Source organism: Desmodus rotundus, chromosome 6, assembly GCF_022682495.2.
Source record: "Desmodus rotundus isolate HL8 chromosome 6, HLdesRot8A.1, whole genome shotgun sequence".
In the NCBI taxonomy this organism is placed as follows: domain Eukaryota; kingdom Metazoa; phylum Chordata; class Mammalia; order Chiroptera; family Phyllostomidae; genus Desmodus; species Desmodus rotundus.
The window spans coordinates 151,397,115-151,413,427 of NC_071392.1; the positions used below are offsets into that span (position 1 = coordinate 151,397,115).

A 16,313-nucleotide genomic window follows, 5' to 3' on the forward strand; every position below is an offset into this window, starting at 1 on the left:
TTCAGATACTTAATTGCCTGTTGATCCTATGGCGTTTGGACGTAGACTTGAGATGAATTTAAGCTCAACAGATTTGAGTGATTAATGGGCTAGGAAAAGCCTAAGAGTTGCAAGTTAGAGATAGAAATAAGCTACACAGCCTATGAGCAGTGGATCCTCAAGAGGCAGATAGGACAGTCAAGTTTCAAAGCCAACGTGTTGATCAACTGTTCACGGAGAGAGACACACAGGCAACCCTTCCTTGGATTTCTTCAGGTTAACACAGTGCCTAGGGTATCAGAGTCAATAATGGATGCACTAAACTCTGTAGTCCCCCCAGAGCCTCAAGTATAAACAATAAGGTACTTTTGAAAAGAAATATCTTTTCAACAACATAGGTGTATGAGTACTTTTGAATCTTAAAGGACATTTAATTTCATACATGATATGTTCATTTAATTTTAATTTCTAAAGAGTGTAAGTTATTTGGTCTCTTAATTATTAGGAGGTTGTAGAGCTTGCATTCCACAGAAGAGAGCCATTTAAAGAGGATCTGGAAGGCTGAGCGCGGTGGTAAGGGAGCAGGCAGGTACACGGGCGCTCTGGATTAGGGTCTCACTGAAATTTCAAGGAGGAAGCATGGAGCTGGCTGTGCATAGCATCCCAGGGAGGTGACCCAACTCATATGTTGAATAAATTGGGGCTAGGACTGCTCCAGGGGACTTAATGACAACTTTTCATCTTCATCGTCTGTGATTTCATTGCTGACTCAGAGTCAGAGGATTGGTCCCCCGTGGGAGTCACCCTGCTTATCAGGAATCAGTGATGAGTTCTAGCCACGAGGAAAAAGCCCAAGTCATCTGAAGAACTGCCTTAGAGAATATGCATTCTTTTCTTTTCTTTTTTCTTTTCTCTTCTTTTCCTTTTATTTTTCTTCTTTTCCTCCCCCTGCCCCTCCTCCCCCCTCTCCTCCCCTTCCCTTCCTTTCCCCTTCCCCTCCCTATTCCATAAAAGAACAGTTAAACAGATAAACCTTAATGCTACCTACAACCTCAGATTACTGAGCAGCATATCTTGGACAAGTATGTATCCTCTTTTTATAAACGAGTAATAAAAAAAGTTAACATCTGTTGCAATTTAATCATCTATCTGGATACACAGTTTTTATAGCAGTTAGAGGGAGAAATAAAGTCAAAGTTTTTAATGATGAATTGCTGATGTGAGCCTGTATCGTGAATACCATATTAGGCACTTCTTAAATTTTATGTTTCCTGTTATCCAGGATTGCTGATAGAAGACTTTGAATGGAACCCATTTTTATTATAACATTAGGGTACAGATCCATAAACGTGCTCACCTTATTGTAGGAGAGCAAATCACTGGCAAACCTGTTCTGCAGAAATGGAAGGCAGACCCTGGCCCTGCAGAACGTGACTGACTATATTAACTTACAGGAGATTATGGTCAATCACCCTTGTAGAAAAAGATTGGATACCGTTGCAGCTTCCAAATCCCTTTTATTAGTATTAGCAAGAGACACATTTCTCTCCAAGGAAATTCTGTTAAGAAAAAAAAAGCACATAACTATGCACTTACTGGAACTATGATGAACTATTTAAATTTAATTTAGATAATTAGCATCCATCGTGCATACAGTTGAATCTAACTTATGATCCATAACTTCCCCAATAAAGTGTCTCAAACTTGCCGTGTGACAACGATGTGATTATCATGGGAAATATTCTAAAACCCAGATTCCCCCCAATACCCCCACATCTCTCCAGTTCGAATAATCACACATTATTAGATGTGCTTAAGTGGCAGGTGATGTCGACGACAGTTTCACTCCGGTATCAGTTGTAAGCAGAGATTTTTCCGCTCTTTTCATGTTAGGTGCTAACACATAGCCAGCTCTCTGGTTTGCTTACTGTTTACATGTGGGCTTATGTAAGCATTCGAATACGACTCTTTTCCTGTAGTTGAGGTGCAGAAATAGTGTGAGAAGTTAATGAAGGTGAATATATCTAGTTTTGTTCAATTTAAAAAAAAGGAAAACAGCTCCCATGTTCTCTTCCACTGAGGAGAAGAGATGGGGGAAGGAAGAAGCGTGAGCTGAGCTCCTGCTTTGCACCAAACATTCCTTTTTTGCAATCTGCGTGATTTTACTTGGACTTCACAACCACCCTATGAATGTGGTACTATTCTGACTGATACATGAGGGTCAGCATGGATAAGGAACCTGCCCAAGGTCACCGAGCTACTGAACAACAAAGCTGGGGTCAAGCACAGGTTTATCAGTACGTGTCTTGCTCAAAAGTCGCTGAATGTCCTGGGTGCTTGACTAAAGAAAAATTCTGGTTCTTAACGATATTGATTTAAATGTGATCTAACTTAAGGAAGGAAAAATCTAATAGTGACCTTTCCCATCTAGACCCCCCCCCCCCAGCTTGGCTATATTTTCTACTCTTTAAGGAAGAGTGCAGTTGACCCTCGAACAATGGAGGGGTTATGGGTGCCCACCCCATTCAGTCAAAAATTCACATGCGAATTTTCACTCCCAAAACTTAAGTCCTAATAGCCTTACCAATAGCGTAAACAGTTAATTAACACATATTATGTATACGTATTGTGTACTGTATTCTTACAATATATGGGGTATTTAGCTAGAGAATAGAAAACGTTATTAGGAAAATCATAAGGGAGAGAAAATTGATTTACAGAATGTATTGAAAAATATCTGCATATAAATAGGCTTGCAGTTTAAACCTGTGTTGTTCAGGGGTAAGCTGCACTAAATATTCATGAAGGATATTTTTCGTGAAGATAAGATCATTAAACATCCCTGTAGAGGAGGTGAAGCTGGAACTTACCAACATAGCTCCCTTCTCAGGGTGCACTGGACTCTAAGGTGTCCCTAAGGATAGTGTGATATTCCAACATTCAGAGACAGCTGAACAACTGGTCCTCTGCCACCTCTTCCTCCTCCGCCCCTCTGTCCCCTGCAGGAGGCCATTTGTGTGGGCCCGGGGAACCCTCCTCCCTACCTCCTGTCCTATCATAATGCAGCCCCATGCTTTTGGAGAGACCCAGCGGAACTCTGTACCACACCCACATCCCATCCTAGACTTGCACAGCGTCTGACATGCGCAGCAGGAGAGAGCACGTTGAATGCATGCAGCGCAGAAACCTACATGTGTCTCCACACACGCAAAGTGACAGATTGTTCGTGTGCAGTTGTTTCCAAGGTTTCTTATTGATTGTAATTGTAATAGTCGTTGACAGTTTGCCTGGCAGTAACATCTTCATGGGATTATATTTACAAATGATAACAAAAGATAGTTTTACTCTTCCCGCTACACAAAAATAAACACATACAAAAGTTTTCATTTATGAGTGTATTGATTTTCAGTCTTCCAAAAATATTTTTGTAACAGAAGTGGATTTTTTTTTGAAAGCATATCTTTAACTTTCTCTTGCAGGATCATGAAAATTATGTATTTATGTTTTGGTAGAATTCTGAATTGGTTTGTAAATGGTCACTAATGCTTTTATCATTCGAGTGGAATCTCTCCACAACCCCCTCAACTGTGCAGAGGAGGCCTGGGCTGTACAGGGATTCATGGCACATGTGTGAGACTTCGGCTTTGCAGATTGTATCCATGTGGTTTATACTGTAACCAAGGCAGGCGGCATGCATTGGCACAGAGGCTGCCCTGCCACTTTTGAGGAAATGTATCCTAATTTCAGATGCAACAATAAACTCAATAACTGGATCCTTAAAACTTAAGCTCACCAGAAATAAAGTAAAACTTATAAAAAGAAACAAAAGTAAAATAGATCATTCTGAAACTCACTAAGGTGAAATAAAAGTGACCCTATACCTTGTTAAATTTTCAGAGATGCCCTTTAAAATTGTCCTCTATGGAAACCCTCCCAAACATCAGGAACCTGGGGAAGGGAGTTCTTTCCTTTTATATTTGCAACAGCAAAAGTAAGGCTGGAATTGTGATGAAGATAAGAACATTTTATAGAGCACCCTGATCCTGAATCAGCTGTTATAAAATTTTATGTGGTAGCTTACTCCACTGGTCCTGTCTGATTTATCTATATGGTAGAAGTTTTCATGTAATATAGCATTCAGGTGTCTGCTTTATAGTCGATCACATATTTGGTCAAGTTTTATATTTATGGGTGTTTCTGGGGTAATAAAGTTCACTAAATCCTTGATCAGAAATATAAACCCATAAACTGGCATCTATTCCTTTCACGTTTCATTACAGGAATTTTTCTAGAAGGAGTGAATGCCCACCATGAGTGAAAACAGGGCTTCTAGGAGTTCTTGAATTTTTCAGAAATAATGATATTCTGCCTGGCAACACTAGAAGGATGCCTGTGCCTGCCAGTCTCAGAAGTGAAGCACAAGATGAACTCTAAAATGTTAGAAGCGGGGGGCAAGCGAGCCAAAGAAGAGTCCATGTGTCCAGCAGCTATCCAGGCTGTATTGAAAATCTGAAGGAAATAATGAGACTCTCTGTAACACATGTACACATTTGTTTGATAACCAGTTTGCCTATGACAGCATTATTTTTTCACAATTCTTTTCATAAAGCTACGACATAAATCTATCAGGCAAAATGGTAATTAACCTTATTCTTCTAGCATCTGTAGGGATTCTCTCTCTGTGATGGACCAGCCATCACATACGGACGCACTCTGTTCTGATACTACTTTCTCACGTAGGCAACGTATAGGAACCTGCCCATTGAATCATTGCTTCCTGAACCAGGTGGGTGCTATAAGCATCCCGGCCTTTTCTGTGTAGTGCCAAGTAATACAGCAGTCTTAACATTTAGCATGCACAGGAAGGACAAGCAAATAGTCTTTAAGAATTGTGATGTGTTCATGATAGAAATTGTTTCTATTATCCTCGGTCGAATGGTCTACCTTTGCCACGTCCCTATGATGTCACTCGTGAACCTCTCTGTCCTAGAGGATGCATTATTGAATATACTTTCATTCTGACTTCCTGTTTTCCTGTATTAAAAATGAGAAGTGCCTTTAGATTTGCATGGAAACTTTAAACACCTAATCAAATTATTTTGTCAGACACTCTATCAGGAGTGTTTAATCACGACAGAGATGTAAAGTAAATGTTTGTTTGTGTATGTGTGTGTTTAATCTAAAGGTAGGATGATAGGAAGATCATCAAACTAGGGATTAGTACTAACACAGCATCAAAATGCACATTTTATATCTGTGTAATTAGGTTTTAGTAAATATGTTTGATGGTTACTTAAAAAACCTATTTTTCAATACAGAAATGACATCTTCTAAACTAAAGTAAAAAGAGACTCTTGCAAGACTATTTGTTTTTTAATTACAGTCTGATTATGATAAGCATTTATTATTTTCCTAAGTAAAGATTAATGTTATAAATCAAGTTCATAAATTTGAGGCTTAAGTGGAACATGTTTAGAAACAACTCTTATAGTAAAGTATGGTTTTCTGACATTTGTTTAGAATATTTATTATTGTGTGTAACCTTTTCATTGGGGTCACAGTGTTTTAAAGTGCTTCCAGGTTTTGTGATGCATATGTCATTTAACAAGCCATTAACCCTTAACAAATTACTTCTGAGATTATTTTTCAGATTGCAAGTTATGTTTTCGTTTAATTCTTAGCCCTTTAGATTTTTAGTTATAAACCATTTTTATGGGCAATTGAAAACCTAAACTATTTTAGCAAAAATATGACATCAGGATTATTTTGTTGTATGTGTTTATTATCGAAAGAAATGCTGAATAGTTTGGTATGGGGGCAGTCGCAACCGGAACGTTATTTTTGTTCTCCCGAACAAGAAATTCCTTATTCCTATTTCAGAAAAACTGCAAATGTGTTTTGATTCACCATCATCTTATAAATTTATTTATGGTGTTTGCTATTCTCCTTCATCCTTCCCTCTATGCACAGGCAATGTTTTTCAAAAATGACTCAGCTCCACTAAATGATCCGGACCAGTGTAATAGTCAAAGTCATGTTTATGCACAGTGAAGTGTTGCAGTGATCGGTGAGCTCACACGCTCCTGGAAAAGATTATTCGTGTCACTCATTTGTGAATACAAAACTTTTTTGCATGAACTGGAACCAAATTGGCATTCAAATTTCCTACCATAATGAAGCTTTAATAAGCCAGTGATAGAAAGTTTTGCAGTAATAGATGGTGACCGACACATAAATCAAGTTCACAGATCTTAAGCACAGAAATTATATTTATCTGTATTGACAAATATAATTGCTTCTTTTATGTGGCTGCAAGGCAATTATAGATCAACATTGTCTTTCCAAATATGTCAGTTAGAGCCTTTGAAATTCCTGTATGATTGTGAAATACCACGTTATGGTGCGTTCACAACTTAAGAGCCGTATTTACAGTGCTCGTTTTTTGTTATTATTGTTGCTTTTTTTTTTTTTTTGTAGCAGGGCAGCATTTTTTCCCCTCGAAGTCTATTTGCCATTAATTTGAGTTGTTTTTACTTTTTGTGTTTCAATTTAGAGAAAAAGATTCTTTATTCCAAAACCATAGGACAAAAGCACCTCCTGCGGCATTTCCTAGCTAATTTCAGCAGGAAATATCCCTAAGAATGATGGCGAGTTCCATGGCGGGAGGTGGGGGCTGAGTCTGGTGCTTAGAGGAGTTGCCTTTGCTCATGAGGGAAGGGAACCCGATCGGTGCCTCGGTGTGTTATCACTAAATATCAGGGGCTCATGGAAGCAGCGCTGTGGTTAACCATTTTCAATGGAGAAGAAAGGGATCTTGTGGTAAAATTCAGAAACGATAATTTTTAAATTCTTCACAGTAGTCTATTGTAGGAGGTCTGTCTTCTGGAAAGGGTTTGGAGGTTTGGTCGTGGAATTTGATGAGAGAGCAACTGACTGACTGTCAGGGAAACACTGGTCTCTTTCTGTTTGCTCCATCATTGGAAAGCTGAGTGATTCTTAGTTGTCTGAACGTACGAGACCCCGGCTTCTCTATGGGGATTTCGAAACTCAGAGAGTGTACAGTCCATGTTATGAAGACGCTGCTACTCAATGGTACCGCTTTTTCCCAACTCTGCACACTGGTGATGGTTCTTCTTTGCTATGTGGTGTAGATTGAGGGAGACTGGGGTATCTGTGAGTTAGGCTTACAGGTATACAATCATAGTTTGTTGTCCCTTCGGAGATGAGGGTGCCTCTTTTCCCATTAAGTAGGGTTTTCTGAATGTTTGTAAAGAAGGAACTGATCTCTTAGCCCTTTTCTAGTAACAAACTATAGAAATGATCCCTGAAAGTATAGTCTTGTCTTAGCCCTTTGCTAAAGAGGAAAAAAAAGAAGTAACTAAAAGCATCTTCATGGGAAAGAAGGAGTTAATGTAGTGACACAATTCTAAGAGTAGAAGTGACAAAAGCTGCATTACTGTAGGAAAATCAGTTCCATCAGCTACACAGAGGTAGCAATCTCTGATTAAAAAAAATCAGTTCTGAAGTACACAGAATATTAAATTTGATATGATAATTGCAATTTCATAATTTCAAGATGATTGTCACCCCATAGAAATGTCAAAGCATCACCATATACATTCAACAGAAATGCGTGGAAAAGCATATATCATGACGGCATCCCGTGACATCCCCACGGCTCCTGTTCGACAGGTCGGTGCGTGGTGATAGACACACGAACGGGGTGCCGGTAACAGTGAAACAGTCAGGGGAGGCTGCATGCTGAAAATCTAGAGGAGGGGAAAAAGGTAAATCTCCAATGCACAGCATTGCAGTGCAGTGGAAACAGAACCGTATTGGGTGTCAGGAGGCTGTGGAGGGAGCCCCAGCAATGTGATACAAGGAAAGCCCTTTTCTTTCCCTGAGTCTCAGTCTCGGAGAATATCTTCCTTAATTTGCAACTCTGCTCCCAGCAAAGCAGGCTGGAGTCTCCAGTTGCTCACCAATCATTTGCTCTTTATAGGCATTCGGTGGCTGCTGGAAGTTGATGGTAACTCAGGCAAATTGAGAGCTGAGGTCTCCTTTTTCACTGTTCTCCCTTCAACTTTCAGAGCAAGCGCTTCGTGCATTTTCTTTTTCATGGAAGACATCCAGCATGGAAATTCCAATTCCAACTCTCTGTGGTCCTCATTGGGCAAGTCGCTCTTTAATGGAATAGCTGTGAAAGAGAGACTTAAAGGAGACATCTCAAAAGTAGTAGATCCCCGTAGGGTTTTTAGCGAGTCTCCCTTTTATGCCTCTGATTGGGAGTTATAGACAGTGTTTTCACTGTGAAGGAAAACACTGTTCTGAGGCCTCCTTTTACAAGCCTGCCATTTTTCTTGCTGCAATTGTTTAATCTTGTTTGACAGTGGGGAAAACACTAAAATTCGTTGGGCTTTTCTTCCACATTAGCAACTGTCTGGAATAAAAATTTTTCTCTGCTATCTATTATACCCAGCAAGGCCCGGTTTGCCTGACCAAGGATGTCACGCTCTCAGTTCAGGAAGAGAAAAGGTCTCGCCTTGCTTGTCTTATCGAGATGGTGAAAGAAGGTGGTCAGTGTTGGTAACAGGGAAGTGAGGGCTTCTCCCTTCCCCTCATATCTGTGATGTTCCACTTAGCTTTCTACAAAGGCTTTATCTGAAGAAAAATTAAAAGTTAAAAAACAACAGTGCTAAGCAGACATTTTAATTGGTTCTATTTTCGGAAACTGGAAGATAAATGCTTTATGCTAAGTTGATAAATCATAAACAGAATTTGTTTAAGAGCCTTCTTTCATTACACAGGGACCCACCCACCACAGGAAGCTGGAGGATCTAGCTGGGATTCAGGAACACACAAGCCCCTTTCCCAAGGACAGCCGTGGCTTCTGTGTGACCTTGAGGAATTTCATAAGTTCGCTGTATACTATCTGGACAATAAACAAACTGAGGATGGGAAATGACCGACTAAACACAATCACACTAACAAAAACCTCTTTCAGTTCTTGGACGATAACACTATCACATGTGTTTGTAATTGCCATTTTTCAACTCTGCGTAGCATTTTCTCAAAAAAAAAAAAAAAAAACCATTTTGCCCTGACTGCAGTGACTGAATGGATTCAGTACCAGCCTGTGAACCAAAGGGTCATCGGTTCAATTCCCAGTCAGGGCACATGCCTGGGTTGCAGGCCAGGTCCCCAGTGGGGATGCATGAGAGGCAACCACATATTGATGTTTCTATCTGTTTCTCCCTCCCTTCCCCTCTCTAAACATAAATAAATAAAATCTTTAAAAGATAAAATAAAAAACTTGAAAAAAGACCTTAACATTTTTATGATTGTTGAGTTATGCCCCTGCATAGACTTACCACAGTGAGCCATAAATGCTTTTTAGGCTTTTATGCATATTAAAAAGATATAGCCATACATCCACCCCGCCCAAATTATTTGTCAAATATATATAATCATCCTCACTGTTTTATTGTTGTTAATGAGATAGAAGGAAGGAAGGGAGGAAGGGAGGAAGGAAGGAAATATATAGCAAGTGTAGAATCTCTGGGATTAAGAAAGCTCCTCCTCTTCACCTGTATAACTAAGTAGAAAATAAAAATATAATATGTGTCTATGGATGTTTACTAGTTATGTATGTGAAGGAGAGTGCATGTCCCACAGTTCACGTAGTCTCTGGACCACAGGAAGTACTTCGTGGGCGTGAGTATACGGAAAGAACACAGGCTTTGCAGCGAACCTGGACTCCAGCCCCAGTTCTCGTGCTTACTAACTGTGAAGTGTCCGCAGGTTCTTGTGCTCTCTGATTCTCACATTCCTGTCAGTAAAATTATTTTCTTAAAGCGGGATTTGTAAAACATTAGAAATCTTATATATACTAAATACAAAGTGATGTCAGAAAAAGTCTACACCATTTGCCAAATGATGAAAAATTAAAACTAAAAAACGGTTTTGGCCCAGTTCATTATGAAAACTTTTAAAGACGTAGATTAAATAGTCTTGTTCACTTAGAATCTCTAATTTATTAACTTAGATATGCAAAATTTTAACTATGTCTTTGTTCTAACTTAATACACTATTCTTGAGATACTTCTCTTTAATTTTGCATTCGTATTCAAAATCAATGTCTTTGTTAACTAATCCAGGCTTTTGGAGCTTCTGTCTCCACTTCAGAATGAGGGGTCTGGGCTACAGCAGTTCATTAACTGGTGCATGGGGTCAGTTTTATTCCATGGAACAAAAACCCATTACAACTCTTAGTTTTTTCATTCATTCCATAGGCAAATATTTATCTCCACAGTAAGTGGTTATCGTATTTTTTTTTAGTGATATTTAAGAGATTAATTCACATGCTTATTTGTAACCTATATAAGTTCTGGAAAATCATAAAATCTACATTGTTTTAAAACTTTCTTTCCTTTTTTTTTTTTGCTGATTTCTGTGATCACTGAAACTCTTGAAACTTGCATACCTAGCATTGTTTGAGCTATTTCAGGCCAATGTATCTTCCCCAGGCATGTTATGTTGTGAAAATAGTGTAATTGGGCATTCCATAAAAATGGTGAGCACAAGTATATGCCACACCTACTTTGTAAGGGATATTTGTTTTGAAGGGGACTTACCTTATTCTTAGGTATATATCTAGAAATATGTTTAATGCAAGTAATATAACTTACACTGAAAATTAGTAAATAATATCTAGACTGCTAAAGAATTAAATAAGGGAATATGGCTTATAACTATCATAGCATTTCTCAAAATTTTAGTTGCAAGACCTTTATACTCTTAAAAATTTTGACCAAAGAGATTTCGTTTGTGGATATTATACCCACTAACATTTACTTATATAAATTAAAACTAAGAAATATTTTAATGTATTTATTTGTTCATTTACTAGTTTTAAAATAGCAATAATAAACTCATCACGTTACCATGAAGAAGATACTCTATGAAAAACAAGTACATTTCTAAAAATATTTAGTAAGAAAAATGACATTATTTTATGTGCCCTAAATATCTAAATATAATTTTGCCCAATATTAACTTTTTTTGAAAGCTTGAATTTTATCATTGACAACAAATACTATTATAATTGATCTCCTTAAAGTGAGTTAGTCACTTTCTTCTCCAAAGAATATCCATTAAACGTAGGATGGGGCATAGATTTATAGTTGTGAGTATATAAAATGCAGAGTTTATTCTTGCATTACTTTGTATTAATTACTGTACTACTTTCCATACGAACAACTGTAAACCTCCCTTTGCCCCACCCCATATTGAAGTCTGTATAACTGTAGTTTGTCTTCCGGGAGTTATTTGAAGTAAAAAATAACATCCCATAAGAAAGTGGACGGTTCCGCTCAGGACTCACACCATCACACAAACGCTTTTTCCGAAGACAACTGTTGTGTATCAGTTTGCAGCAGAAAACACCTCACGCATACTTGCCATTTCCTCATATGAATTATTGAAACATGTACTCAAGAATCAAGATTTAATAAAATTAATAATTCTTAGAGCTTCATCAAAGGCATTCTTGAACTAAACTAGCCTCTTTTTTTTCTGCGAACCAACGGTAATGAAAACACAGTGACTGCTCGCGCAGTTTGGCGCATGGTCTTGATTGACCCTCGGGCACCGGCAGCTTCGTCCGCCACTGCTCGTGCACCGTGGGTGGAAAATACGAAAAATGTGCAAGTCTTTATTAGGAAAACAGTTTTGACCTCAGGGACCCCCAGGGAACTCAGAGGGCATTTGGCAAATCACTGATGGAGGACACGAAAGAGGCAGCATTTCTGTGTAATAATATTAATAGCTACCATCCATTGTGGGCATGCACTTACATGTTATTACATGTTGATATCCACAAAATAACTTTAATCACCTAGTCAGCTCATTATTATCTTTTTTTTTTTAGTAACCAATTTTCTCAAGATGGTAATCTGTACTGGGCCTCCACATCAAAAGTTTCCATCTGTGAGGTTCTATTAGGTTTGACTGTAAATTAATTTTAATTCCACCTTAGATAGAAAGAAAGAAAGGAAATGGAGAAAGTTGGAAGAAAGAGGCAATAGGAAGGAATGGAGAAAGGGAAGAAAGGACCAGGGCGGTAATGAAGAACTGAAAGAAGGAAGTTATGGATGAGGTAAGAAATTGATAGGAACACTAGAATTCTTTGCATCTGGTTGAAACTGAAGTTTGGTTAGGAAGATCTTTGAAATCATTGTTTAACACAGTAGCTACTCTTGATCATTTTTGCTAAATTAGGTACAGTGTGTGTTATTTTATGAAGTATAGTGTTGTGTGCACCCAAAATTGCAAAACCAAAACTTGGGGAAAATAGGAAGTTGCAATACAAGTTTCCTGTAAGCCGTTAAAACAACAAAACAAACAAGTATCAATGGCAATTTTTTAAAATACAGACATATACTTTGGGGGGAAACAAAACAACCTAAATGAAAACATGGCTTGCAAAAGCTGCTTCTGCTTTGTCTTCTTTTTTGTTTGTTTTCACGTCGAAGGATACAAGTGTAGCTGTGGTTCAACTCCTTGTACGAACTAACAACTGCCAACGTGTGCCAGTAACAGCTCCAGGGGAGGCTCTGCCAGGAAACTGTCTCCTAATGATATGATCTGCATATTTTAATGAGGATGGAAGTGTAGGAAACTGCATAGACTCTGCACTCTTGCTCATTTTGGGTCTTTCCCAGTCCTTGTGGGCTGCCCTTGTTTCCCTTCATTAACATATGATAACTGGAAATGGGTTTCCTATCACCATCCACCAGCCCTGCATGACTTGACATTTTCAGAGTTCAGATGAAATACTAATAACCTTTCTGCGGTTACTCTATTTTGTGCTTATTCTAATGATGTCCATTCAATCAATGAGACGATGGCGTGGCTACCACATTTAATTGCGCAGAAGCAATCTTGTATCTAATTACAAAAAAGCAAAGCTACTCAAGATATTAGGAGGAAAGCCCCTCTCTTTTTTTTTAAACATTTTTTAACTTCTTCTCATTGATGATATGAATTCCCATATTTATTTTTTGTTTCACTCTAACCTCAACTCCCTCACTGTCTTGTCCTTGTTCTCTTTCTCTCATTTCTGCCAGCAGTGTCTGTCCATTCAGCACGCACTATGCGTCAGGTGCTATGCTAATCCGTTCATATGGGTCATTGTATTTAACCTTCACAATATAAGTATGATTATGTATGACTACTTTCTTATGTGCGTTACGTATTTGTGCATCAATTGTGCACACTATTGACAGTACCTGTATGTTATTAAATCTACTGTAGTACATAGAAGCAGAGAGAAACTTGATGAGGTTGACTAAGTGTTCCAAGGACACAGCCAGTAAGACCTTGGACCAAAACCAGGTTTATAAGAACCTTTGAGGTATCCTAGCTTCTCTCTTGGAACAGAATACTTGGAGATAAGAACTTTTGTTGTGTTTCCTTTACTCAACCTCAAAGTCCCTTAATTAAGTTGTATAAAAAACATAGGAAATGTCTTCCGAGGTTATTGTTCTAAACGTAATTAAATATAGAAGTGTAAGATTTAGGGTTCTCCTATCCCAAACTAATAACATTTCAAAGGAACAGTCTAGAATAGATTGAGCCTTCAAACTAAGTCCAAGGACAGACTCATTTGCATCCAGATAATTTTGATATACGTAATTCATAGATCACTTTTTTAGAAATAGCATCAAAGATATGGTAAAAAGTAGGAAGTTCAGTCGTGAATAAATAATCTAGGATTAATATTGTTGTTACCTAGAAAAACCACCTTAAAAGAAACAAATGATATTATTCCAAAGACAGTGGGATCTCCACCTGAACACAATATTTCTGTTTTAGTTTTTCAGTATTTTCTGAGCACCTTGGATTGACTGACATCACATGCATCCTGTGCCTTGCAGCAGCCTGTGTACCTGTGTGTCCTTATTAGACTGGATTTTTTGAGGTCACCACTGCAAGTTCATGTTTGATTATATGTGACGTCCTCAGTCATAATTAAACCTCTAAGAAGCTTGTTGAAATGAATCAATGAAAGCACTTTGAACAGCTCAAGGGGAAAATATTGTGAGCCACTTTAACACGTGCGGAAAGCCTTAAACAATTTTAGGGAGGGATTTGGAAAGGTCCTGGTTTGTGATTGACTCCCACTTTTCCTTTCTCTGCCTTGCACATTTGAACCGCTGCTCCTAGTAGACAAACTTCTTTGAAGCACTTAATCTCATATTCACTGGTGTCTTATTTTCTGTCCCAACCTGAGGCTTTCCCCGTTCAGCTCCCATAACCTACCAGTCCCCAACCTTGTTGGCACCAGGGACTGGTGTCTTCGTGGAAGACAATTTTTCTTCAGACAGGGTTGCAGGGGGCTGGGGGGCGGTGTGCAGATTCTGGTTTCAGGAGAATTCACGCACCTTACATTCAAGCTCACCTCCTCCTATGCAGCCCAGTTCCTAGGAGGCCATGGACCAGTACTAGAGGGTGAGGACCCCTGTCTTAAGCAACAGCTCACATGCCCTCTCTCTCCATCACTGATCGTAAAACATTTCTATGAGAATGTACACGTTTTACTAGGTACAAAATTATGACTCAATGTATTGTCCTTTTGTTGGAAAAATGACACCTCACAAGGAGGTAAGTAGACGAGGCAGATTATATAAATTGCTAAATGGGAAAATCTAGAACGTTCTGCTTTGTAAGTGGAAAGTATACAATGTCCAAAATAACTGAAACTCTGATTCTCCAAAACTAGTGCTTTTAGAAACGCTGGGACTTGGGAATCTGCATTTTAACAAGGAACTGTGTGATTCTGATGTAGATGGTTCTACATCACTTTTTGAAGCACTTCGCACTGCAGGTGCGTGCGGTCAAAACAGGTGGCTGATGCATTTTAACTAACTTTTCAGTTTCTTTCAGCTTTGGTTGGATATCTTCCTGCTCCAAATGTTGACTAGCCCTTTGGCGTGTGTCTGTCTCCTGCTGAGGCCTCAAGCAGCCAGTCAGGGGAGAAATAACATAAAAACATAAGATGGGTGAGGGGCTGGAACTTGAATAGGCTCGGCAGCTTTATTTTTAAGATTATAAATCTGTGATGTTATTTTTCAAAAGGGGGAGATAGTGGATCTGCTTGGCATAATCCCCAGCAACCTAGAACCCCCAGTAAAAACATCCAGACGTCTGCAGGATATAGCCCTGAGTTTAGACCTGAGAGCCTTGGTTTTTTTCTGATTCTGGGTTTCCTTCAGAAAGTCTCTTTAATGTTTTTCATTCTGATTGTGTAACACCGGAAAGTTATTGGATATTCAAACATTAGTGCCTTTGAAATACAGGGTGGGGCAAAGGTAGGTTCACGGTTGTACATATGGAAAATAATAATAATACACGGATTAACCTTGTGGATGGCATGCTCACAACTGTAAACCTACTCATGCCTTTTGCCCCGCCCCGTACAGTGTTGCCGGCGCACAGCTGGACTCGTTCGTTTGGGTGTGGTCTCTGGTGGCTTTCAGAGGACAAAAGGCACAGCTTTGTCGCGTGTGGGCTCACTGCCTTGCTCACTGTAAATCGCAGTGGAGCAGTTGCAACTCAACAGCGTTTCAAGGGACAAGCATGTCACCTATCTGTGTGAAAAGCCATGTTCAAAGGCAGAATACGTAAAAACTCATTACAGATCAGCGCGAACAGATCCACACTTGCAATACATTTTGGTGACAGGGAACACTAACTTTGAACCCCAATTAAGCAAAATGTTAGCACACACACGCAAAAAGAATTTCAGCCCTCTCATTAGACATATGTTCCAGAAAATTATGCTCTATCATTAGTATTTGATTTTGAATTTTGTCCAAGTATGGGAGGATGTTTGTTTTCTTGTTGTGTATCTTCAAAATGTCCTCATTTTTGCTGCTCGGTCTGCAGGTCTAAAACATTTACCACTCTGTTTTACAGAAAAAGTCTATTGACCCCCATTAGTGAGCGCCAAATACACATAAGTGATGATGTGGTAATTTCAGTTACGGAAAACGTTTCATTGTGAGAGAACTATCTTTCAAAAATATACTTTTATGCTATTACGTCACCATGATGTGCTACTGATACATTTGAAAAAGGCCAAAAGGCATAAATGAAAACCCCCTTCATTTTTACTACTTGAATATGAACAAACATGGCTAATATATATTTCCCTGCAGACCTTTCTTCAAATACTTTTATATATGTGAAAACTTGCTATAAAATTATTCCATGTCACTTAAAACTTTATAAGGAGCAGTTTCCCATGCTCTCTGCAAATCTTTGTAAATGCT

At 38.7% G+C, this 16,313-nt stretch overlaps 1 pseudogene; it reads right to left on the bottom strand.

Moving 5' to 3' along the window:
- Positions 1-7,190: 7,190 nt before the first annotated feature.
- On the bottom strand, positions 7,191-7,319 carry LOC112319751 (small nucleolar RNA U3; annotated as a pseudogene).
- Between the last annotated feature and the right edge of the window lie 8,994 nt (positions 7,320-16,313).